Source organism: Maniola hyperantus, chromosome 17 (assembly GCF_902806685.2).
Source record: "Maniola hyperantus chromosome 17, iAphHyp1.2, whole genome shotgun sequence".
Classification (NCBI taxonomy): Eukaryota; Metazoa; Arthropoda; class Insecta; order Lepidoptera; family Nymphalidae; genus Maniola; species Maniola hyperantus.
In genome coordinates this window covers 10,659,812-10,685,771 of record NC_048552.1, presented here as the reverse complement: position 1 = coordinate 10,685,771, position 25,960 = coordinate 10,659,812, and the positions used below count along the sequence as shown (strand labels likewise).

Genomic DNA, 25,960 nt, shown 5'->3' with positions numbered 1-25,960 from the left:
GCCAAAATGATGTAGCTTTCAATAACAAATATTGACTTTTATGTGCGATCATAGCCCGTATGTACTACACTGTATTATCAGTATACGTTGATGGCCACCCCGGGGCGCCGTCATTCGTGTTGTTACCACTTAGTAAACGTCACAATGAATAGTTAGGTATGTCTGGACATATTCCATAACACGCGCTTAACGACGCGTCTTGTAATGACATTTCACACCGTGTTTTTACATTATTGTATCTACTATTTTGGTAATTTATCACGTTTTTTACGTACTTATCTATTTTCTGGTGTACTCTACGCTATCACAACTGTGCCTAACTAACCAAACGCCTTTTGAATTTGGTCATCGATTAAGTAGATGAAATTAGGCTAGTATTTTTTGAACGATTGTTAGGATTCAGGTAGCTAGGTTAGGTTACTTAACCAACCAAGTGTATTTGTGGAAGTGTTTGGGTAGGAGGCAGCGTAAAAAATATTAGTCGAGATGGCAATCGGGGAGGCGGGGAAACGCCCCGCACAATCGCGCTCTCCCGCACTAGGTTAGCGCGGGGTTGTGTGGGTGTGCGGGGCGTTCCCTCCCCGATTGTCCTGTCGCGTATTATACCAACTACCTTAATAGGGAAAATGACCACCAATAAACCAAAATGGTTTACAACGAACCACAAACTTAATTTGCTATAATTCGTCTAAACAGACAAATCTGTAGGTAGGTAGGTAGGTTCAATATGCAGCGTTTTATATGCTCCGCATTCCCTCCTTCTACTAAAAAGGTAGGTAAAGCCAGCAATACACACCACCAACACACAATACCACACAAATGTTCCAGAACACGTCTCTCCGACACCGGAGCATCTTCAGGAGATGTAGACTGAAGTTTCCACAACGCACAGTTGTGCATTGTAGTAGGCCGGTGATGGGTTAATGATGATGATGAATATAAGTCAATATATTTTTTATTCCCCTTTCCTCTCCAACTAAGCGTCAAGCTTGTGCTAGGAGTAGGTACGACAATAGCGCAACGGGCGGGGTTTGAACCGTCGACCTTTCGGTTTTCAGTCCACTCCTTTACCGGTTGAGCTATTGAGCTATAGAAGTAGGTAGTAGTGGCTTCGCTAATGACCCAAGTCTCGAATCTCGACGATTGTATAAACTGGCAGGCGGACAAGAAGGCGCACAAATCAGGCAAGATATTCAATCTTTGCGACCCACAATAACATTAGAATATCGCATCTGATAGGCGCTGGCAGGGGCTTAGCGACATTACACCCCTTAATGTTGCACGAACTATAAAATCTGGAAGAGACAGACATATCGCAAAGGTCTGCACCCCTACTATCTTCTTATTTTGTGTACCTTCGTATTTATCTACATAATCGAAATGACCACAACGAAGCGATTCGCTTCCTCGTTTTTTAATACGCACTGCTAGAATATGGAATGCCCTTCCAGCTTCCGATTTCCCTGCTAGGCTATATAATAGTGTTTCAAAAGAAGAGGTAATAGGAATTAGCAACCTTCAAAGTACTGTTTGGTTCTACGGCTTGCTGTCAAGCGTAAGTCGTAGTGGCATGATTGAAGTACCAACCAAAAACCAAACCGTCGCGACGTTGCGCATGAAAGTTTTGCTTTATGGGAAAGTTTTCAGGAGACTATTACCTACTTAAGCTTATTTTTTTCAAAAAAAATAATTTACTTTAAGATCAAAATCTAAAACCTAAAAAAGTTATACACACGCTAAAGAACGGGTTTCAGCATGCATACGCGCCTTTCAAACTGAACAAAATGCCATCAAAATAGATGTCAAAAATACACTACGAATTCTGCATGCGTAGCGACGAAACTCACTTTCGCTTTTATAATATTAGTAGGATATATTATTATCGTAATTAAAGGTTCAAAGCCGCATCCAGCGTCACTAATTCCCGTTAACGATTTGTAAAGGGATACGGAAGGGATAGGTAAGGGCCTGGTGTACAAATTAAGGGATCCTAATGGTTATCGGTGGGATCTGAGCGTTAGACGATGTTTAAGCCGGCCCTTACGACGTACCAGATGAATTTTAATGTGTGCACTTGTGGCTTACGCCATGAATTTGTACCTTTCGGTTTGGTGGGTGTTTTATGGGTGATAACGCTTATCTGGGTTGTTGTTATCTTGGGAGTATCTGTTGAGGTTATGTATAGGACGTATCTGGTAAATTTATGTTCCCTTTTTGAATTAAAAGGAAAAGGTGACTGACTGACTGACTGATCTAAAACTACTGGACGGATCGGGCTGAAATTTGGCATGCAGCTATTATAACGTAGGCATCCGCTAAGGAAGGATTATTGAAAAGTCAACCCCTAAGGAGGTGAAATAGGGGTTTGAAATGTATGTAGTCCACGCGGATGAAGTCGCGAGCATAAGTTAGTCTTACTATAAAGTATAAACGTTACTATTTATATTTTAGGTATTTTTATGAAAAGTGAATTTTCTGGAGAATAAATGTCTATAAAATTGATTACTTTAGAGATTTTTAGTCATGTAGCAATAAACTTTCTTTAAAAAAAGCAATGTTTATTGAATATCGATTCGATTAGTATCAGCGAAAGATATTGAATGTTCGTGACAAATAGTGCATCGATAAGAAAATCGATACACGAGGCCATCGATTAAATTGAATCGATGGATTAGATCGATATCTCGACTCCTGGATGCGGCTTATAACCGGACGGGTTTGATAATAAATAAAGTGAATAATTGCTACACTTAATTTTGTTTTTTTTATGAATGGGCATATTACTTATTTATCTAAGCTTAAACTGATAAGTTGGTATCAGTTAGTCATAATTTTTTTTTTTTTTTGGTATGGGTATATTAGTTACTTAATTTGAATAGGTGGGTAATAAAGTCTGTACCTTTAACACTTGAAGCTCTAAATTAAACTAAAATGGTACCTAGGTCTACAAAAAAGTAGACTAAAAAGCGGTAATAGCTTAGTAGTTAAAGACTTGAGCCCCGTATGGGGGGGGGGGGGTCAGGGGGTTCGAAGCCGAGCTCCAGGGCCCGCACCTCAAACTTAGCTCAAGCTTATGATGTGCATTTTGAGTAAATAAATATCACTTGTTTTTAAACGCTTAGGAAACCTGCATGCCTAGAGTTTTTCACAAGGTTCTCAAAAGTTTGTTAAGTCTGGAAATCCGCTCTTGGACAGCGCGGTGGACCATGGCCAAACCCTTCTCGCTTAAGATCATGCAGGTGATGATAAATTAAGTAGGTAGATTGAAAAAACTACTAGGTACAATGAACTCTATTACTCATAAAATAAATACCATTATAATTGCTATATTTTCATACAGCGCGTTGGGGAAACTGTTTTTCTCTGATAAGACGTTAATTTGAATAATTACTGTGTAAGTCATCGGAAGATGAATTTCCGGAACACCAACAAATTTTCCTTACGAAATTTCATTAAAATAAACGTGAGTCGTTTACCTACCAACACAATCTATACTAATATTATAAATGCGAAAGTGTACGTCTGTATGTCTGTTGCGTTTTCGCGGCCCATCCGTTTAACCGATTTTGACGAAATTGGGACAAAGATATTATGTTAAGTAGGTACATTCTGGAGGTGGACATGGGTTATTTTTTATCCCATAGCAAGCTACCTCTGTACCAATTAATTTCCTTAAAATCGGTTAAACAGCAGGGTCTTGGGATAGACAGGCATTTTCGCACATAATAGTACCTATGGAGTTTCTTTTTTTCTTTAGTATGGAAAACTTGATAACTCGACGCGTTCCTGAGAAAAACGCACTTGACAGACAAACGGACAGCGAAGCGATCTTATAACAGTTGCTTCCTTTTTCCTTTTGAAGTACGGAACCCTAAAAATGTAGGTATAGGGTGTTCCGTTTCCCCCTTTTGAAAACCATAACAATCTTATAAAATCCATACTAATATTATAAATGCGAAAGTGTGTTTGTTTGTTTGTCATTCCTTCACGCCCTTAGCAACCAAACGACTTAATTTGTGGCATAGATCTTATAGTGGAAAGGGCGGAGAGTAACATAGGCTACATTTTATCCCGGAAAATCAAAGAGTTCCCACAGGATTTTTAAAATCCTAAATCCACGCGGATGAAGTCGCGGGCATTAGATATTAAGCTTATAATACTTATCAAAAGTAAGGGAAATTACCAACAACAAGATGCCGATGCGATAATGTTTAAGCCATTGTTTGAACATCGATTTACAGCCTGATGTTAGATTAATAATGATTAACCAATGCCCTACAATACTTAGATGATCTCCACGACTCGTGATTCGTGTTTTGCTTCGATACGAGTATATTTAGTAACTGCCTAACTGCCTATTACAATAGGGATAATGACTACTAATCAAATCAGTGACTTTTATAAAACGCTTGCTTAGTAGTGAGCTTGTATGAAATAAAGAACGCGGCCGAAAGTAATATATAGGTACATCGGCCTTTAGAATGACATTTCGGCTTTGTAGAGCGTTGTCTCTGTCACTCATACCTATATGACCATGACGTTTTGTCGGTCACAACGACCGAGACACTGCTCTACCAAATCTGCTAGGTATCTCCCGCGTACTGTACATGTGACGCCACAAACGTTTGAAGTATTTTGACGTACTTTTTTAGTTAAATCAATAATTTAAAATGGTTAGCAATGGACGTGAATTTTAGGAATTTTCGAAGACTCTATTTAATAGTTCCTAAGAAATTATATTTGTCTTAATCATCCTCCCACTTTTAGTAAACATAATTCATGATCATTTCAGGAAATCTTGACCAAAGCCGCAAAATAATTTTGTGCCAAAACCACTGGCTTAGGCCGCGCTTGTTACATAGACGCCCAGCTACAACAATATAAATGAAAACAGAAATATTTTTTTAATCAATAAACTTTTATAAGAGGCTAGATTAATTATTATTATTATAATTTTTTGATTGATCTATGAGAATAGAATAATTAACGGAAAGGGGAAAGAGGAAACTCTATTTAGCGACGAAATCTAACGACAAAATCGAATCGAAAATCATTTAAATACTTAAGTAACAAAAGTCGAATGTATTAAACTTTTATTTTCCTGATTGATCCCGTCAATATTTAATTTATTTTATTATTGAATACGTGACCCCGTTCCCAGATATAACGCAGTCCTAATTTATTGAAAAATTATTTTATCTTCTCTTGATCAGTGTATAGTGCTTATCGTTTAACTTTGCGATTGGTTTAAGTTATAAGCGAGCGATTAGAATAAAAACTTAAAATTGTACTAATATACTATGTCTTCAACTCGTAATATAGGGCTCCTAATAGTTTATATTATTATACTATATATAGCTCAATTACCACTCACTCACTGATTGACATAATTGTTCTCCTAGAAAGAGATAGAAAATGATATAATAATGTATGGGAGATATGTTCAGAAGTGGGATTCGACTAGGGAAAAATTATGACATTTCAGAAAAACAAGATGGCGGCCGACCTGACTTTTGTAACTTTTTTGTTTTCCAACCGATTTTGTTACAACTTGCAACAATTGAAGATATTAGTAAACGGTTTTTAGAAAAAGTGAAAAAAATTTGAAAAACAAGATGGCGGCCGAGATTTTCAAAAAATTCCCTCCTGTAAAATTTTGTATGAAACTTTTTTTTTTTCACTTGTGGTTTCATATAGAAGACAAAGATTCCTTTAGGGCAACATATGGAGGGAGCTGATGATTGAGGATTTCGGAGACGGGTGAAGGGCACGCTTGAGGTATCGAAGATAGGTGGGAGGTGCTCGACCAAATGTCATTCGAAACCTCATCCAATTGCCAAAAATTTGGAAAAAAATTCAAAATTCCGAAAAAAAGATGGCCGCCATACAAATTTCATCCGCGTCAATCTCGGAGGGTATGAAAGATGGAAGAGTGGTTTCTTGGCAAGAGATGATCAGGATCCGAAGGTTTACTCGATGGATTGAAAAAAAATTCAAAATGGCGGAATTTTTTTTTTCATACAAAATTTATGACTTTTTTTAAAATTTTTCAAAATGGCGATTATAGACCTCGAGAGCTGCTTTAGCAGCTCGAGCAGCGAGCAAAATACTAGTTATTATACTATATATAGCTCAATTACCACTCACTCACTGATTGACATAATTGTTCTCCTAGAAAGAGATAGAAATGATATAATAATGTATGGGAGATATGTTCAGAAGTGGGATTCGACTAGGGAAAAATTATGACATTTCAGAAAAACAAGATGGCGGCCGACCTGACTTTTGTAACTTTTTTGTTTTCCAACCGATTTTGTTACAACTTGCAACAATTGAAGATATTAGTAAACGGTTTTTAGAAAAAGTGAAAAAAATTTGAAAAACAAGATGGCGGCCGAGATTTTCAAAAAATTCCCTCCTGTAAAATTTTGTATGAAACTTTTTTTTTCACTTATGGTTTCATATAGAAGACAATGATTCCTTTAGGGCAACATATGGAGGGAGCTGATGATTGAGGATTTCGGAGACGGGTGAAGGGCACGCTCAAGGTATTGAAGATAGGTGGGAGGTGCTCGACCAAATGTCATTCGAAACCTCATCCAATTGCCAAAAATTTGAAAAAAAATTCAAAATTCCGAAAAAAAGATGGCCGCCATACAAATTTCATCCGCGTCCAGCTCGGAGGGCATGAAAGATGGAAGAGTGGTTTCTTGACAAAAGATGATCAGGATCTAAAGGTCTATTTGATGACTTGAAAAAAAATTCAAAATGGCGGAATTTTTTTTTTGATACAAAATTTATGACTTTTTTAAAATTGTTCAAAATGGCCAATATAGACCTCGAGAGCTGCTTTAGCAGCTCGAGCAGCGAGCAAAATACTAGTTATACTATATATAGCTCAATTACCACTCACTGACTCACTGACTGACTCATTGACATAATTGTTCTCCTAGAAAGAGACAGAAAATGATATAATAATGTATGGGAGATATGTTCAGGAGTGGGATTCGAGTAGGGAAAAATTATGACATTTCAGAAAAACAAGATGGCGGCCGACCTGACTTTTGTAACTTTTTTGTTTTCCAACCGATTTTGTTACAACTTGCAGGTCTTGCAGATATTAGTAAACGGTTTTTAGAAAAAGTGAAAAAAATTTGAAAAACAAGATGGCGGCCGAGATTTTCAAAAAATTCCCTCCTGTAAAATTTTGTATGAAACTTTTTTTTTTCACTTACGGTTTCATATAGAAGACAAAGATTTCTTTAGGGGAACACATGGAGGGAGCTGATGATTGAGGATTTCGGAGGCGGGTGAAGGGCACGCTCGAGGTATTGAAGATAGGTGGGAGGTGCTCGACCAAATGTCATTCGAAACCTCATCCAATTGCCAAAAATTTTAAAAAAAATTCAAAATTGTGGAAAAAAGATGGCCGCCATACAAATTTCGTCGGCGTCCATCTCGGAGGGTATGAAAGATGGAAGAGTGGTTTCTTGGCAAGAGATGATCAGGATCCGAAAGTTTACTCGATGGATGGAAAAAAAATTCAAACTGGCGGAATTTATTTTTTCCTCTGACTCACCCATCGACATAATTGTTCTTCTAGAAAGAGACAGAAAATGATATAATAATGTATGGGAAATATGTTTTAATGTGGAATTCGACTAGGGAAAAATTATGACATTTAAGAAAAACAAGATGGCGGCCGACGTGACTTTTGTATCTTTTTTGTTTTCCAACCGATTTTGTTTAAACTTGCAGCTCTTGCAGATATTAGTAAACGATTTTTAGGAAAAGTGAAAAAAATTGGAAAAACAAGATGGCGGCCGAGATATTCAAAAAATTTCCTACTGTAAAATTTTGTATGAAACTTTTTTTTTCACTAATATTTTCGTATAGAAGACAAAGATTCCTTTAGGGCAACATATGGAGGGAGCTGATGATTGAGGATTTCGGAGACGGGTGAAGGGCACGCTCGAGGTATTGAAGATAGGTGGGAGGTGCTCGACCAAATGTCATTCGAAACCTCATCCAATTGCCAAAAATTTGAAAAAAATTTCAAAATTCCGAAAAAAAGATGGCCGCCATACAAATTTCGTCCGCGTCCATCTCGGAGGGTATGAAAGATGGAAGAGTGGTTTTTTGGCAAAAGATGATCAGGGTCCAAAGGTCTACTCGATGGATGGAAAAAAAATTCAAAATGGCGGAATTTTTTTTTTCACACAAAAATTTTTATTATTCAAAATGGCCATTATAGACCTCGAGAGCTGCTTTAGCAGCTCGAGCAGCGAGCAAAATACTAGTTATACTATATATAGCTCAATTACCACTCACTGACTCACTGACTGACTCATTGACATAATTGTTCTCCTAGAAAGAGACAGAAAATGATATAATAATGTATGGGAGATATGTTCAGGAGTGGGATTCGAGTAGGGAAAAATTATGACATTTCAGAAAAACAAGATGGCGGCCGACCTGACTTTTGTAACTTTTTTGTTTTCCAACCGATTTTGTTTAAACTTGCAGCTCTTGTAGATGTTAGTAAACGATTTTTAGAAAATGTAAAAAAAATTGGAAAAACAAGATGGCGGCCGAGATTTTCAAAAAATTTCCTCCTGTAAAATTTTGTATGAAACTTTTTTTTTTCACTAATACTTTCGTACAGAAGACAAAGATTCCTTTTAGGCAACATATGGAGGGAGCTGATGATTGAGGATTTCGGAGACGGGTGAAGGGCACGCTCGAGGTATTGAAGATAGGTGGGAGGTGCTCGACCAAATGTCATTCGAAACCTCATCCAATTGCCAAAAATTTGAAAAAAAATTCAAAATTGTGAAAAAAAGATGGCCGCCATACAAATTTCATCGGCGTCCATCTCGGAGGGTATGAAAGATGGAAGAGTGGTTTCTTGGCAAGAGATGATCAGGGTCCAAAGGTCTACTCGATGGATGGAAAAAAAATTCAAAATGGCGGAATTTATTTTTTCATACAAAATTTTTTATTATTCAAAATGACGATTATAGACCTCGAGAGCTGCTTTAGCAGCTCGAGCAGCGAGCAAAATACTAGTTTATACTATATATAGCTCAATTACCACTGACTGACTGACTCATTGACATAATTGTTCTCCTAGAAAGAGATAGAAAATGATATAATAATGTATGGGAGATATGTTCAGAAGTGGGATTCGAGTAGGGAAAAATTATGACATTTCAGAAAAACAAGATGGCGGCCGACCTGACTTTTGTAACTTTTTTGTTTTCCAACCGATTTTGTTACAACTTGCAACAATTGAAGATATTAGTAAACAATTTTTAGAAAATGTGAAAAAAATTGGAAAAAACAAGATGGCGGCCGAGATTTTCAAAAAATTTCCTCCTGTAAAATTTTGTATGAAACTTTTTTTTTTCACTTGTGGTTTCATATAGAAGACAAAGATTCCTTTAGGGCAACATATGGAGGGAGCTGATGATTGAGGATTTCGGAGACGGGTGAAGGGCACGCTTGAGGTATCGAAGATAGGTGGGAGGTGCTCGACCAAATGTCATTCGAAACCTCATCCAATTGCCAAAAATTTGAAAAAAAATTCAAAATTGTGAAAAAAAGATGGCCGCCATACAAATTTCATCCGCGTCCATCTCGGAGGGTATGAAAGATGGAAGAGTGGTTTGTTGGCAAGAGATGATCAGGATCCGAAGGTCTACTCGATGGATTAAAAAAAAATTCAAAATGGCGGAATTTTTTTTTTCATACCTACAAAATTTTTTATTATTCAAAATGACGATTATAGACCTCGAGAGCTGCTTTAGCAGCTCGAGCAGCGAGCAAAATACTAGTTATTATACTATATATAGCTCAATTACCACTGACTGACTCATTGACATAATTGTTCTCCTAGAAAGAGACAGAAAATGATATAATAATGTACGGGAGATATGTTCAGAAGTGGGATTCGAGTAGGGAAAAATTATGACATTTCAGAAAAACAAGATGGCGGCCGACCTGACTTTTGTAACTTTTTTGTTTTCCAACCGATTTTGTTTAAACTTGCAGTTATTTTAGATATTAGCAAACGATTTTTAGAAAAAGTGAAAAAAATTGGAAAAACAAGATGGCGGCTGAGATATTCAAAAAATTTCCTCCTGTAAAATTTTGTATGAAACTTTTTTTTTTCACTTATGGATTCATACAGAAGACAAAGATTCCTTTAGGGCAACACATGGAGGGAGCTGATGATTGAGGATTTCGGAGACGGGTGAAGGGCACGCTCGAGGTATTGAAGATAGGTGGGAGGTGCTCGACCAAATGTCATTCGAAACCTCATCCAATTGCCAAAAATTTAAAAAAAAATTTAAAATTCCGAAAAAAAGATGGCCGCCATACAAATTTCATCCGCGTCCATCTCGGAGGGTATGACAGATGGAAGAGTGGTTTCTTGGCAAAAGATGATCAGGATCCAAAGGTCTATTCGATGATTTGAAAAAAAATTCAAAATGGCGGAATTTATTTTTTCATACAAAAATTTTTATTATTCAAAATGGCCATTATAGACCTCGAGAGCTGCTTTAGCAGCTCGAGCAGCGAGCAAAATACTAGTTCTAATATATCTTCGCAATAATTTATATTCTACAGCACTGGGCCTTGATGAAATCCATTAGTAATCCCCTCCCCTCCCCCCCCCTACTTACAAACTCAGAAACTTATGATAACTCTTCAAAATTAATCTTTAGATCTTTAATTTTATTTAGATGAGTATAAATTCATCTACATATAATATTAGTAATAACGTGTGTTCCCGGTATCTCTCATGCCTTGTTCTTGGCATTGCCACACGCTACATTGCGGCGCGTTGTTGACAGGTGTTAAATCGAAGGAGAAATGAACGGACGGTGCGCGTACGACGACGTGGCGCGTACAATGTATGACGAAATTAGTTGAGTCATGCCTATTAAGTATTGTACGCCTTTTAACGCATCTACTCGAGCTTTCCGCACACACTTTTTGAGATATATATTTTTTTCATTTTATTTACGTATTTGTACTTCATGAGCTTGAACTATGTCAAAAAAAATTACAAATCTTCCTTAGTCAAAGACATTTAACTGAGTTGTTAGTTACGATACGAGTCGTGTTTTTGGGTTTGTATTTTAATTTGCATTAAGTAAGTACCATTTAATTCACAATACTATTTATTATGAAAGTTTGTGATTTTAAGTTTTATCGGGGATACTAAAACGGGCTTTATACTTTTTTTGGCATAGATTCTGTGGTTTTGCGAAATATAACAATTATAATTTTTATTCTTAATGTGTGATAAGTTTTATCAGGTTTATAGAAACTTACTTCTGACCGGTAATACAATATTACCTATAAAAGAATACTCTTATACTTACTTTAATAGTAATTATTCTCGACCTATAGGTATATTGTTTTTTATATTGCTGGTATTTATCCGTGTTAAAATTGTGTTAATACATAGATGCTGATATTTTTAATATCTAACATTCTAACATACGACACACACCATAAATTAATGCAATTACACTTGTCGAATAGTATCCATTTGGTTTCTCACTTTAGAGGCTTTTTCTTAGAATTAATTTCCAGCGTCGATAAATAAGCGTTCGTCGCCAAAGCAATCTCCATCATTAATAAAATCCTCCTCACATTTAACGCAGTAAATGTGTTTAAGCTATCCCTTTCACCTAGGGTTCCCAGGATTTACACAATATCGGGATTCTGTCGTTCTACTTGTTTTTCCCTTAAAATACTAATTAAATAGAAATATATAGTCGTTGTATATAGACGTTGTCGTGTCCTGTACAACATGGTTACCTGGTAGAGTTTTTAGCATAATTCTAATACCTAGTCGCTTTGTATATTATACTTATTTTGTTGTATTTGTGTTAAACAACATTTCATTAATATAATAATAATAAAAAATTATTACTTACATTTTTGAAACTTACGAAATATGTCAAAATATACTCCAATCACTACGTAGGTAAATCTCCAAAAGAAAATGCAATTTTTATGTATTGTGTTTGATATCTGCGTCTCATGGTTCTAGTTATTACATTCTCAGCCAAATAATCCTGACAAAATAGTTATTCGTTGAAAGCATTTTCCCAGTCATGTAACAGCTGTGAAATTTAATATTTGCTTTAAACAATTTAGAGATTATATTTGAAATAGAAAGATTTTTTTGTTTATATAAACTTTTACAATTAGTGTTTTTGAATCGTCACTGAATTGACCATCCAATCCAATTACGAATTTTAAAAATCGAGACGATAGTGAATTACAGAAAAAATATTTACTAACCTGGGCACCCTACTTTCACCAATCGCTATACAGTGTATATCAAATGGGCCTATCTCCATTCACATTGATTGTAAATCAATGTCCTCCGTATAAGTAGGCACTGGTCTATCTGCGATGTGGCACATAGCTTAAAAACGGGTACATCAGTTTGCCTGTCTGTTCCACTATCTGAAAGCGACTTATAGGCGTGTTGCTTGTAATGTATTTTTAACATACTCTCCTGGCAAGATTTATATAAATTATTAATTTTCTTGTATGGACCGCACTTTTCAATCTTAAAATTCTGCACGCGAATTTTAAATGGGATAGGTACTTTATATTATATTTTAAAGGCCCATAATATACTGCCTTAGCTTTGCATATTTCTTTTGTATAATGATTAATGATTTTGTACTTTATAAGTTTCATATCATTATACATACTCATTAAGTGTCATCTTTATGTGTATAGTGTACTCTACCATAAAATAACATAAGTAGAATAGAATTTAGTACAAAAATGTATACTTATTATGTATATTGTATGTGTTTCTTATTTTCATCAAGCACATTAACAAAAGTTGTTTGCACATGTCAAGAAGTTGGTATAAACGTTAGTAATATCTCAGTAAATATCAAATACACTGTCAATATTAATAACATTACAGATTTAAGACAAAAGGCGTGCCCGATATGAGTTTCCATCATAAATCTACATTAAAGAATTAGATGCCGCACGCCCAACTCTATCTCAGCATCTCCAACACGACCAATTAAAAAAGTCATCAACACAGACATCGCTGAGTACACCTGACACGACAACTTTACATAGCAGGTTAATGTAGGTTCACACGTGAACCTAAGGTGAGAGCGATACACCGGCGGCAAGGCCGGGGAATTAGATCTAATTGAAATGAGTCTTACCGCATTCGTAATAAGGTCAAGATTCTCATGAGCGTCGTTGTGGAGTACAATTAAGAAAGTATCCGATAAAGCTCATAGTAGGTTTTTCGAGAGAGGATCGTATAAGGAAGGATTAAAGGCGGTTTTGTTTTGTTTGGCGGTGCTGGACCGGTTGGTTCGGTCGCGAACTTTTACCTATAAATTTGTGTCGGCTTGCTAGCATGAAGCAGCGGGCGTTCTATGTCTAGGAGCTCAGATAATAAGCACTAACAATAAGCTGCTAGCGTATCAATCATTTTTAGAGTGTTAAAATTTATAATCATAAACTAGCTTCTCTCATCCCATAAATCAGGCTCCAGTTATAAAACATGTAGGTAAGTAACTGTTACATTTGTTGGAGATTGGTACAACTAAGCACATACAGACAAGAAGTTGGAACTACTTTGTAGTAGTAATAGAAAATACACGCGGACGAAGTCGCGGGCATTAGTTAGTAATTTATAAAACAACAGATAAAGCAATCGAAAAAGGGATTAAAAGTTTTCTTCTGATTGAAAATATGTTATTTTTATTGAAAAGGTACTTTTGGCATACACTCCTATGTTTGAGTACTTTTACTTCATGATTTTGGTGTATGCCAGTATATAGCAGCAGTTAGTTAACCCCGCGCCGGTCAATTAAAATTATTATTCGTTATGACTATTAAAACATTAATAAAGTTTTTTAGAATAGAAAAGAACATAGTCTTTTGAAGAATTTTGCAAGTGCCGTAAAATAAAAACATCTAATCATCGATTCATCAACCCATCTCCAGCCCACTACTGAGCACGGGTCTTCTCTCAGAATGAAAACGTTTTAAGCATAGTCCACCACGCTGGCCAAGTGCGGATTGCCAGACAAAACATTTAAGTTTTGATCAAATTAGATACCCAAAGTACAAGTTTATTAGATACAGTTACTTATTAAAAATTATAATGCACAATCAACCATAGGGCATAGGCATGAACACATACAGCAATTTGCAAAAAATACCTATTCTGAATATAAAAACGCTACCGCTTATGACTTAACCCTAAAATATTTGAAGGGACTATAGAGTATGGACTATGCTTAAATGCATTTCTCAACAAGTCAATTAAAGCTGGCATCATTATTACAAGATTTTATTCTACGCCGATGTTAATTTCACACTAGTCAACTAATTAACGTTTAACCGTTAATTTACAATTATTTAAACCACAGGAAATCATGCTACGCTATAATATTATGGGTATTTTGAAATGGTATGTAATCCAGGGCCAGCCTAAGTCGTAAACGGTACAAAACTTACTATCAGTGACTATGCATCAAATGCGAAAATTGGCACCGATTCTGAGCACAACCTAATTTTAGAGTATTCGCACCCTCTTCTTACTATTGTAATATGAAAAGGACAGAAGCAGTTTTACATTTTTAAATTTAATTTTTAGATGGTAAAACCCGTGTTTTTAGCACGCACTCGCGAACCTACTGTTTAAATTTGTATTGTGCACTAAAATTTAGAGTCTTTAAATGTGAAAGTCATGTTCCGTTCCTTTTTTAGCATTAGTAAAAAGAAAAGGATGCAGATACTCTAAATTTAGTTTAGAGAGAGACTAGAGAATCGGGGCCAGTGTGTTTGTTTGTTGGTTTGTCCTTCAATCACGTCGCAACTGTGCAACGGATTGACGTGACTTTTTGCATAGATAATGACCTGGAGAGTGGCATAGGCTACTTTTTATGCCGGAAAATCGAACAGTTCCCACGGGATTTTTAAAACAACCTAATTCCACGCGAACGAAGTCGCGGGCATCAGCTAGTTTCAAAAAAAAAAAATATACACATCAACAAGGTACTTCATAACTTGTAGGTATACGTATCAATTACAAATTACATAATAATTATATTCATGAAGATATGTAATGAATCTACTTTTTCGATAAATCTATTAAAAGTATGCTCCTGAAAAAAGCATATTATACAATTGAAGATTACCTAAATGATAAAAGAGCGTGGATTTGACCTGCAGCTCGCGCAGGACTGCAAATATTTTTCTTATACATGGCATAATATTGTATATCAAATCTTTGAAAAGATCAACCGCCGAGTTTCTTGCTGGTTCTTCTCGGTAGGAAAGGCATTCCGAACCAGTGGTAGATGCCTCTGACGATTCAAAAATACTTGTAAAAGATTAATTTAATAAAAAACATATTTTTTTTTAAAGAATATTAGCCTTGTTAATATGACTAATATTCCTTTTTCGCCTCCAATTAAGCGTAAAGCTTGTGCTAGGAGTGGGTACGACAATAGTGCAACGGGAGGGGTTTGAACCGCCGACCTTTCGGAATTCAGTCCGCTCCTTAACCCTTGAGCTATTGAGGCTCTATTTTTTATTTATTTAGAGTTATTCACACAAAATTGTATTCTCACAATATCATAATCTCTAGGTAACATAATAAGGGCCTAGATTATTATTGCAGCAACGGAGAGCTATGGAATTTCTCTCAGCATATAATAGGCACATTGTGAAAGTACCGCGTCCCGTATATTTGCTAGATTCGCTTAATATATCAAAACGTACCGCGTTTGAATCTTGGCTTATTGAATTCCTTATAAGTAACAAACGCCTCTATTGCGCAACGGTATTTTGGCCCACGTGTAGAGAAAAAGTCCCAGTGTCGATTTTTATAATGATAGGTAAGTAGGTAGGTATATTAAACTCTTCTCTTCGGTCTCTTCGGTCGACGCACGGCGAAGATTTAACGGCCTACTTTTTAAAAACTGTTGAAAATATATACGCACACAAACACACCATTTTTCTCAATCATTTGAGGCAATTTATTAATTCGAGTTCTTTCACACTCTCAGAAATGAGCCCTCGCCGCACTCGCAATAAATATCGCGCACGTTTCGCTTAAGTAAAACACTGTGACACCGGGACACAGACACAAGCGGAGCGGAAAATAACAATACCCAAAGTTTCATATTGTAATCAACAAGTAAGTCTACCAGGTAATAAAGTAAGTATTTATATTTAAAACACATACTCGCAATTTCGGCTATTAGCTAGTGCCTTTTATACTGTCTGTAACTCTACCGCTGCACTGGTTCGAAAAGCAGAAAAATATAATATTTATTTGTTTTGACCTAAGTTTGATAAACTCAGAAGAATAGAGTTTTTGAAAACAAAATCTAGCAATAGCTAATCAATTATTATAAACATTTATTTATGAATTGATTGACCCGCCCCGGTTAAGCTTGAGAGATATTTCTGGAAATTCTTTCTTATGGTCTCCGTTTAAATAGAGAGAAGCCGTACACCTATTAATATTATATGTCCGTCACTGACGGACCCATTACACCTTTTATTTGAGTAGGTAGATACATTATGTTTACTTGGTTTGACCCCAAGTGTCGGTAATTAACCCCGAATTGGTATTTGTAGCTTCTCAATGCAAACAAATCTAGACAAAAACTCATGATATAAACATTTTTAATGAAGATAGTATTAATTCCGCTATTCGTATACAGGTGTAACCAGAACGATATAGGATGATTACTGATATGATAACACCAAAAAAAACGCCAAATAATCCAAAAAAATGCTATATTTTGTAAAAGTTCACGATCTGACTGACGCTAGAGGTCAACGAACGTTGTCTAAGTAGGCCATTCGGAGTCAATGTCACGTCATAGGCGGTGCATCGACCCGAGTTTTGCACGCTATACATTGTTGGGTTAAAAAATACTAAATCACCCACTAAAACTACACAATGGGGCAAATGGTTATTGCTATTAGATTGTGTTTAGGTAGTATAACAATAACGCTAACTTTTTGCTAGCGTTCTGATTACAACCTGTATTATTAGCTCGCTATTCGCATTACTATGCCCGTAGTTGTTTATTGCAGGGCGTCACATTTTTATCGAAGTGTGGCTACGGGCTAAGACCGCAGGCCGTAGGGTGCATAAAAAATAAGCTCTTAGCAAGAGTGTTTTCACACCACATCCATAAGAAATATAACATAAATCACCGTCCGCACTGGCATCGATGTGGAGGATTAAAATATACTGGGAACAAAACACACGATTTGTTTTTGTTGTCACATTTTATTGAAAGTTCCCTGTAAATTACTCATAAAATCCATAGTTATAATAATTTGTGGTCATGTATACAATATTTTTTTATTTTTTTGGTCAGGCTATCTAAATAAGATATCACGAAGCATTTACTATACAATTAGGTATTAATATAATTTTTTGTAAAATAAAATGACATTTTTCTAAAGAATTTTAACCATTTTAACCATCTCAAACATGATTGATTTTTCCCTTTCCCCTCCAACTAAGAGTAAAACTTGTACTAAAAGTAGGTTCTATAAATAGGTACCTAGTACCACGGGTGGGGTAGAACCAGCAATCTTTCGAATTTCAATTAGCTCCCTAACGACTGAACTATTAAGGCATTTCACAAACAAACAACTTTTGAAAATCAATTATTTTAATTTTCTCTCAATATTAAAATTAATTTAAATTATAAAAGAAATTTCTAATCCCTCGTTAATCTTCACTGTCAGTTATTATATCACAAACAAGTCATTAAATATATTATAATTTTTTACATATAAATAAAATTTTGAATAATAATTAACACCAATCTAATTCCTCTGCCCCAAACTTAACATAATTTTAATGCCACACAGTTAACATAGTTGTACCACACATTTCTTTTTTCACTGGGACATTTACATTGACTCTACCATAAATATATTTATACATACTACTAAAAGTAATACATATCCATTATCCATACTAATAGAAAGTGTATCGGTCTGCTTTTTAACTTTTTCACAACCCATTCGATTAATAAATTTTTACGAAATTTGGTTCCTACATGGGCTGCTTTTATCCCGGAATCAAAAAATCCTGAATCCACACGGACGAAGTCGCAGGCATTATCTTTTTTTTTTTTTTTTTTTTTTAATAGATATAGCGAGCAAGCGAGCAGGCGGGTCACCTGATGTTAAGTGATTACCGCCGCCCATGAACATTTGCAGCACCAGAGGAGCCGCCGATGCGTTGCCGGCCTTTTAGGAATTTGTAATATAAATTATCTGTAATATTTAGGACACGTTGTATGATAATACTTACCTATAATTATGAATTATTTTTTTACCTTTATTCTACAAAAAAAAAATCGAAATGATCAGGAATTAATCTTATTCAGTCATTATTTTAAATCAGGCAAAAATAACTTAGGTATTATTTGTCGATTAAGTACCACATTTTTTAAATTTTAAAGCACACTCTTGTTTAGATATACATATAAACTCAAATTTTGATTATCGCTATCTCCTACGTCCCGATTGGATTTTCCAAAAATTTGGTTACCATCATTATTAGTACTAAAGAAAATTTAACACTTTTAAATCTGTCAACTATTATCATATTCGTCCAATTTAAAATGATTTGTTAATTAATACGTTCGTCGATAAAGATATCGACGGTAAATTATTATCGATTTGACAAATTTTTATCGTAAATTAGAGAGAGAGTGTCAATGCTAGTTGCTACTAATTTTTCTCGTTGAGACATAAATTAAAAATCTTATAACTGACATCAAGAGATAGTAAAAAAACCATAAAACATGTATTTATGCGGTTCTTCTGTGAAAAATATTTGAAACATTTTAACACTAAAAGTCTATAAAAAGTTTATATTCTGTTATATGAAAATTAATAATAAATAATAATATTATGTTGGCTGGTTTCTTTTTAGGGTTCCATACCTCAAAAGGAAAAACGGAACCCTTATAGGATCACTTTGTTGTCTGTCTGTCTGTCTGTCTGTCTGTCTGTCTGTCCGTCTGTCTGTCAAGAAACCTACAGGGTACTTCCCGTTGACCTAGAATCATGAAATTTGGCAGGTAGGTAGATCTTATAGCTGACATTTTGGGGAACAATCTGAAAACCGCGAATTTAGGGTTAGATCACACAAAAAAAAATTAAATTGTGGTCATGAACTAATAATTAGTATTTTCAACTTTCGAAGTGAGTCGATATCAAGTGGGGTATCATATGAAAGGTCTTCACCTGTACATTCTAAAACAATTTTTATTTATTTTTATGCATCATAGTTTTTGAATTATCGTGCAAAATGTCGAAAAAATGCGACTGTAGTACGGAACTCTCATTGCGCGAGCCTGACTCGCACTTGGCCGGTTTTTAATTTTAAACATAATCTTACAAACTAAACGACATTAGGTAAGTATAAGAAAGACCTGTCTTGTCTAACAAGGTGTACAAACTATAAATAATGGCTTTCGAATATGTACCTACGTATGATTTGAAATCCAAAATAATTATTGTTATTTAGATTAAGATGTTCTAGAAAATGCTATTAAATAACCTTTACTATAACAAACGTGTAACAGTTAATTATTATAAAGATGTAAACGATATATTAAGTAGCTATAGCGCACAAAACGGGTCAAATTTCATTGCTTGTTTATTCAAATGTGACTTATGAAACTGTCTGATTGCTATCTTACGAGCTGATGTGTTTATTAATACACACAACTAGAAGTAATATTGCTATAGAATTACAGATACAATATTTATTTATATCTACGTAAAACACATCGATTTATAAAACAGCTATAACAATTTATTATTATATTAATAAAATTTAAATTACATTTTTATTTTTTGGCTGTTACGGTTTTTTATTTCGTGAGCGTGAAATATGAATATTTATCTACTACTTACTTATTTAAGTAATTTTGTTTTGATATATTTTTACTTGTTATTACTACATTAAAAAAAATAGTCAGCCAGTCACGTCCGTCAAATTGCTAATTTTTTCAAGTTTTCAGCTTTACTACTAGGAAACGTTTTTGCTCAACGTTTCTGTGCATCTCGACCTGTAGCGTACTATATGTACGCTACAGGTCGAGATGGCAATCGGAGTATGTAGCGGGGAGACGCTCAGTACACCCGCACGTCACCCGCGCTCTCCCGCACGAGGATAGCGCGGGGGCTGCATACGGGTGTGCGGGGCGTTCCCTCCCCTATTGCCGTCTCCACTTGTCGCGTAGATACTAAACATAGTTTTATCTTCATTTTTACTTGTACCTACCACAAATTAAAATGAAAATTTTAAAAAAAATTATTAGACATTTTTGCTATTTTTAGACCCATCTCCTTTGTACCCAACGTTGGCGCACTTGACCAATATGCCAACACTAGTGCTATTGACACGGAACGGTCTGATTTATTGGCGCCAACCCCCGGAATGAATAATCCACCGCCGCCAGAGGGCCAGCGATTTATCTCTATCCTTTAGGGAAAACGGGAAGATTTAGGAGCTTTTTTACAAGACCAAAGAGCGTATACGTTTCAATAAAACTCACAATCTATCATTATGGAAAAATAAACATGACAGATATGTACGATTTTTTATCTATAGGTAGAGTTATAAACATCCAGTTTAAATCGCAAGACGCTGGGAGAGTTTCGACCCCTATAGGTATCTATGTGCCAATATTCCACCTACGCGCTCGAAACGCGGTCATCATTCCTTACCTTATACTGCCTTATACGCATGGCTAGGGGGTTTGGAATACTCTTCCGAGAACAGTGTTTCCTGCCATTTATACCTCGATAGATTAGTCAGTCAGTCAGTCCTTTTCTTTTCCTTTTATATACCTACTAGCTGATGCCCGCGACTTCATGCGCGTGGATTTAGGTTTTTAAAAATCCCGTGGGAACTCTTTGATTGAACACGTTGCTTGGTGTAAAACTTACGTTGAATGTGTTTTAGAAGATGTAATGTTGAATGGTGGTGGTGCGTATTGCTTACTTTTCCTGCTTCTATAGTAGTGGAAGGGCGGGTGGTGCATGTCGCATGCTGCACGCGGTTCCATAATCCATCCAACAATTAAAATCTTTTCTTCTTGAGACTTCGATTACCACAACTTTAAAAAATTTCGAAACGTGAAAAAGCTGCAAATTACCTATCAGGGATATAGATAGGTACCTATTTGGATTACAAAAAATTCAAACATGAAATCCAAAACAGAGGAAAACTATTTCCATCGTAAAAGCATTTTCCGTCGAGAGATTTATTACGTCGATCGGCCCTTCGTATAAAACGCGGGAAATGAGGTGTTGCCAGCTAGTTTTTTCAAATTACTTACCTACGTCAAAAACTGAAATGTAGTGGATAGTGTGACTAATTCTGTTATACACAATGTCTATAAAAAACTAAATTAAATTCTAAAAACCTACAGAAAATGCAAGCATACGCTTTCCTTTTCCGTAGATAGAATTATGAACAGGATAGCCATACATTTAGACCTGTCAGTAAGTATATAAATTATCGTAAACAACAAAATTAGCCAAATTATAAATTACAATAGTCACGAATTACTTACAGAACGATCATATTTATATGGCTTTGCGGATAATGTAGGTAACTAAGTCAGTCCTAAGAAAATACTAAAAAAAATGTGCCATACAGACTGAACAATAAATCCTGATAAAATCAGACTGAAAAATATAATTAATCTAAAGGTACCGTCAAAACCTATGGATATAGGAAGCTTGTACAACCTTATAATTCTTTTTGCAAAAACCCCAATCTTATCTCAGTGCTGTCTCCTAACTTTTCCGTATTTTTACTAACTTCTACAACCGATCCCGTTGCAAGCTTGTTTATACGCCATACATTCGCGGTCACTCAATAATAATAAAAAGGTCTACCACACATTCCCGTCACGTTCGCCCCGATGTCACCCAGGCCATTGCAGAAATTGATACACATTAGGCATTTACCAACATCCATACACACTCCAACACGCTTATGCCAACAGAATAAAGTCTAAAATCCCCTGAATCAAATACTTGGAGAACTGGTTCTTGTATATCGAACGGCCAGTAAACATTGAACTCCGTTCAAAGCTTGGTAAAGTACAGCTACGAAGAACGAAAGTATTATCGAAGGTCGTCCTAAAATGGTGGTCCGTAAGCTTTTTGCTTCTTGACCACAACTTTTTTACTCCTGAAAGTGTATGACCGCCTGGTACCAATTGCTCTAAATATTATTGAGTGTGAGTAGGGGGCGGGCAATAAAATAAAAAGATGGCTTCTTTAGGGGTGCCTAATAGTTTCTGACATAAATTTTGGGTAAATAGCGACCTCGCAAACAAGAGGTCTCGGATTTCAATTGGGTCAATTCAGGTATTAGATTCCATGTACCTTCTGAGAAGTGCTGGTTCTGGTACGACTACGATACCGGTTCACACAAATTAAGTACCAGTCTGCAGTGAAGTAGTCAGTAACTAAAGACCAGACTACAGAGAATTTGTATGATTTGAAGAGAGCAACTGCTGAATCTTTTACCGGCTCTTCTCAATAGAAATTTGCTTTCCGAACCCGTAGTAGAGTCACAGGCACAGCATAAGAGACACTAGATAGTTATACTTACCTACATAAAACAAATAGGTAAATTTTGATTTTATGATAGGATGATTTTAGTTTTATGTTATGTACGACACTGTTACGGACTACGGTTAAACTTTGACCGCCAATAAAAGCAGAATGGATTGCACAAATCGTCAACTTTGGGATCAATATTTTACCTATCTTAATCATAGTAGCAGAGGTATGACTTGAGCAACTCACTTATATACGGTCAAAGTGTAACCGTAAAAGTAACTTAACTTCTTTTTTTTTTTTGTTAAAAGAATATTAGCCATGGCCCATGTTAAATGACTAATATTCCCCATTCCTCTCCAACTAAGCGTCAAGCTTGCGCTAGGAGTAGGTACGACAAATAGTGCAACGGGCAGGATTTGAACCGTCGACTTTTCGATTTTCAGTCCACTCCTTTACCCGTTGAGCTATTGAGGCTCTGCTCTTTAACCCTGAAAGTCATGTAAATGGGGTCTAAGCTAGAACATTTCTACAGAGAAAAAAAGCTTTTATGCTATAACTTCGGGTTTTGTTACGATATTTTCGAAGTCTGATTAAGTCCTCTGGTTTTTGTTTTGAAGTCGTTTTGTTTTTCGTTTAATTTTTCTTATCGGCGTTGTATTAAAAGCTAGATCATGTTGGAAGATAACACGTACATGACGTAGGAGTTTCAGTGGGCGGGACTGCGTGGTATAAATTGTTCAAATTACAAATTGTATGCAACATTTAACATGTTGTGCTTAAGTAGTTATTTCCTAAATTTAAATCAGACGGGATTTCAAAAGTAGACACATACTTATTTTTACCTCAACCTACATAATTATTATGGATAATTATTATTAAGTATCTATTACAAAAAATCGAATCACCAAAACTGGCAGATGGGTATAATAAGGTAATACCGAAGAAAGCTTTATTTTTATCTGTGATTTTTATAAAGTGAAGGTATTATGTTTTTCATATTATAATATTGTGAATGAAATTATTAGGTAGGGTACATCTTAAAGTGTTTTGACTGCGTTTTCTTCTTTTTTTTGTTTGCTTTTAATTGCACGGATTTTATTTAGATATATTTAGTTACGTAGGTTATTTTGATATTTTTTTATTCATTTAAATTAAACAATATTAATACTTAATGCTGCATGATAAAAATGACTTTAAATGTTTCCTTTTTTTTAGTGTTCAGTGTGCTTAGCTTAATTTACGCTTTTCCGTGATAGGTATACGTACGTAGATAGATACATGATTTAGGTACATATAGGTACATAGATATATTATGCTTAACATTAATAATGTTGTAGTTAATAAACTGATGATGCCTACGACTTAGTGCGCGTAGTTTTTTTAAATCCCTGGTAAGTAGTAAGTCTGATTTTTTAGGGTTCCGTACCTCAAAAGGGAAAACCCTTATAGGATCACTTTGTTGTCTGTCTGTCTGTCTGTCTGTCCGTCTGTCTGTCAAGAAACCTACAGGGTACTTCCCGTTGACCTAGAATCATGAAATTTGGCAGGTAGGTAGATCTTATAGCTGACATTTGGGAAAAAATCTGAAAACCGTGAATTTAGGGTTAGATCACACAAAAAAAATTAAATTGTGGTCATGAACTAATAATTAGTATTTTCAACTTTCGAAGTGAGTGACTATATCAATTGGGGTATCATATGAAAGGTCGTCAACCTGTACATTCTAAAACAGATTTTTATTTATTTTTGTGCATCATGGTTTTTGAATTATCGTGCAAAATGTCGAAAAAATACGACTGTAGTACGGAACCCTCATTGCGCGTGCCTGACTCGCACTTGGCCGGTTTTTTTTCGGGATAACCATGTCTATCTCTGTGATAGTAGTTATCTCTGTACACAATTTCGACAAAATCGCCTTCCACAAAATTAATTGGCTAGCCTTGAAAAGCTAAAGGCTATGACAGAAAGACACACTTTTGCATTTATTTATTTATGGATGTCCAATCCTTTGTTTTATGCATGCTTGCTTTCACATCAAACGGTGTCGGTGACGGTTACTCTCGGTGTTGGGTTCAATCTTCCTTAACAAATTACTAACCAATTCTTCTGTTTCTGAGTATTTCCACCCAAAGTAACCAGCTCACTTTAACCCTGCACTGCCATACTCGCTCACTGTCCACGGGTCACATTGGATGGGTACCATCGACAATTTAACACGTAAGTTGATTTTTATTTTATTTTCTTAAAAAAATATTATTTCCATTTATTTTCATGTTCTTTTACTTTGTTTATTTAATTTTCTTATTTATTTGCGTTAATCATGGGACTAAAAAGAAGCATTTTTGTAAATCCAAACAAAAAATATCAAATCAAATCATTTATTTCCAAAAACATTGTTATGTTGTGGGTGGTTAGATCTAACAATTATGATAAATTATAAAATTACAATACAGTATCACTTGAGATCAAAAGTGGTTGTCCTTGATAGATTTAGAATTTTGATTAAGATAATATCTCTGTGATACCTAAACAGATGTTCCCGTGGGATTTTCCAGGGAAAAAATTTAGGCTTAGTCCCTAGGATCCTACGCTACGCGTAGTACGTACACGGCAGAAAGTAATGTACACGGGCCTTTAGAATGATATTTCGGCACATTTTGTAGAGCGTTGTCTCTGTCACTCACACCTATTTATGGAACGAGCTTCCCTCGCAAATCCATCGTGCTGAATCCCTTAACAAATTTAAAATTGACGTCAAAGATCATTACCTATCTCTTTGCTATCATCAGTAACGGCATAGTTTATTATTTAAATCTATATGTGTATATATATCTAGGTAGTCTTATGTATGTCTATTATACTTTATTTGTATGTATTAGTGTATTAACAATGTGTATTTTATATTCTTATTATATGGTTTAGTTTATTTAGCTATTGGTATTTAGGTTTATTTTACACCACCTCCCATTGTCCATTTGTTCGTTTTTTCCCTAGCGTCTGGAAGAGATCGCTATTTAGCGATAAGACCGCCTTTTTGTACCTACTTATTAAGAGTTCTTTTTGTAACCTGTCATTTGTGTTTCTGTGGTGCAATAAAGTATATACATACATACATACCTATATGACGTTTTGTCTGTCTCAACGACAGAGACTGGTTTACAAATCTGCTATCCCCTTCTAAAGGTCGATGTACATTACTTTCTGCCGCGTACTGTACGCTAATTCTGTGCCAAGCATCAAAATCTGTTGAACGAATGGGCCTTAAAAAACTAGCAAGCAGACAGACGAACTTTCGCAATTA

General features: G+C 35.5%; 1 protein-coding gene across 1 annotated transcript in view; it reads left to right on the top strand.

Moving 5' to 3' along the window:
• svp (COUP transcription factor 2) overlaps nucleotides 1-25,960 on the top strand; it is a 115,706-nt gene that overhangs the window by 59,021 nt on the left and 30,725 nt on the right. The gene's annotated exons all lie outside the window — the stretch shown is intronic.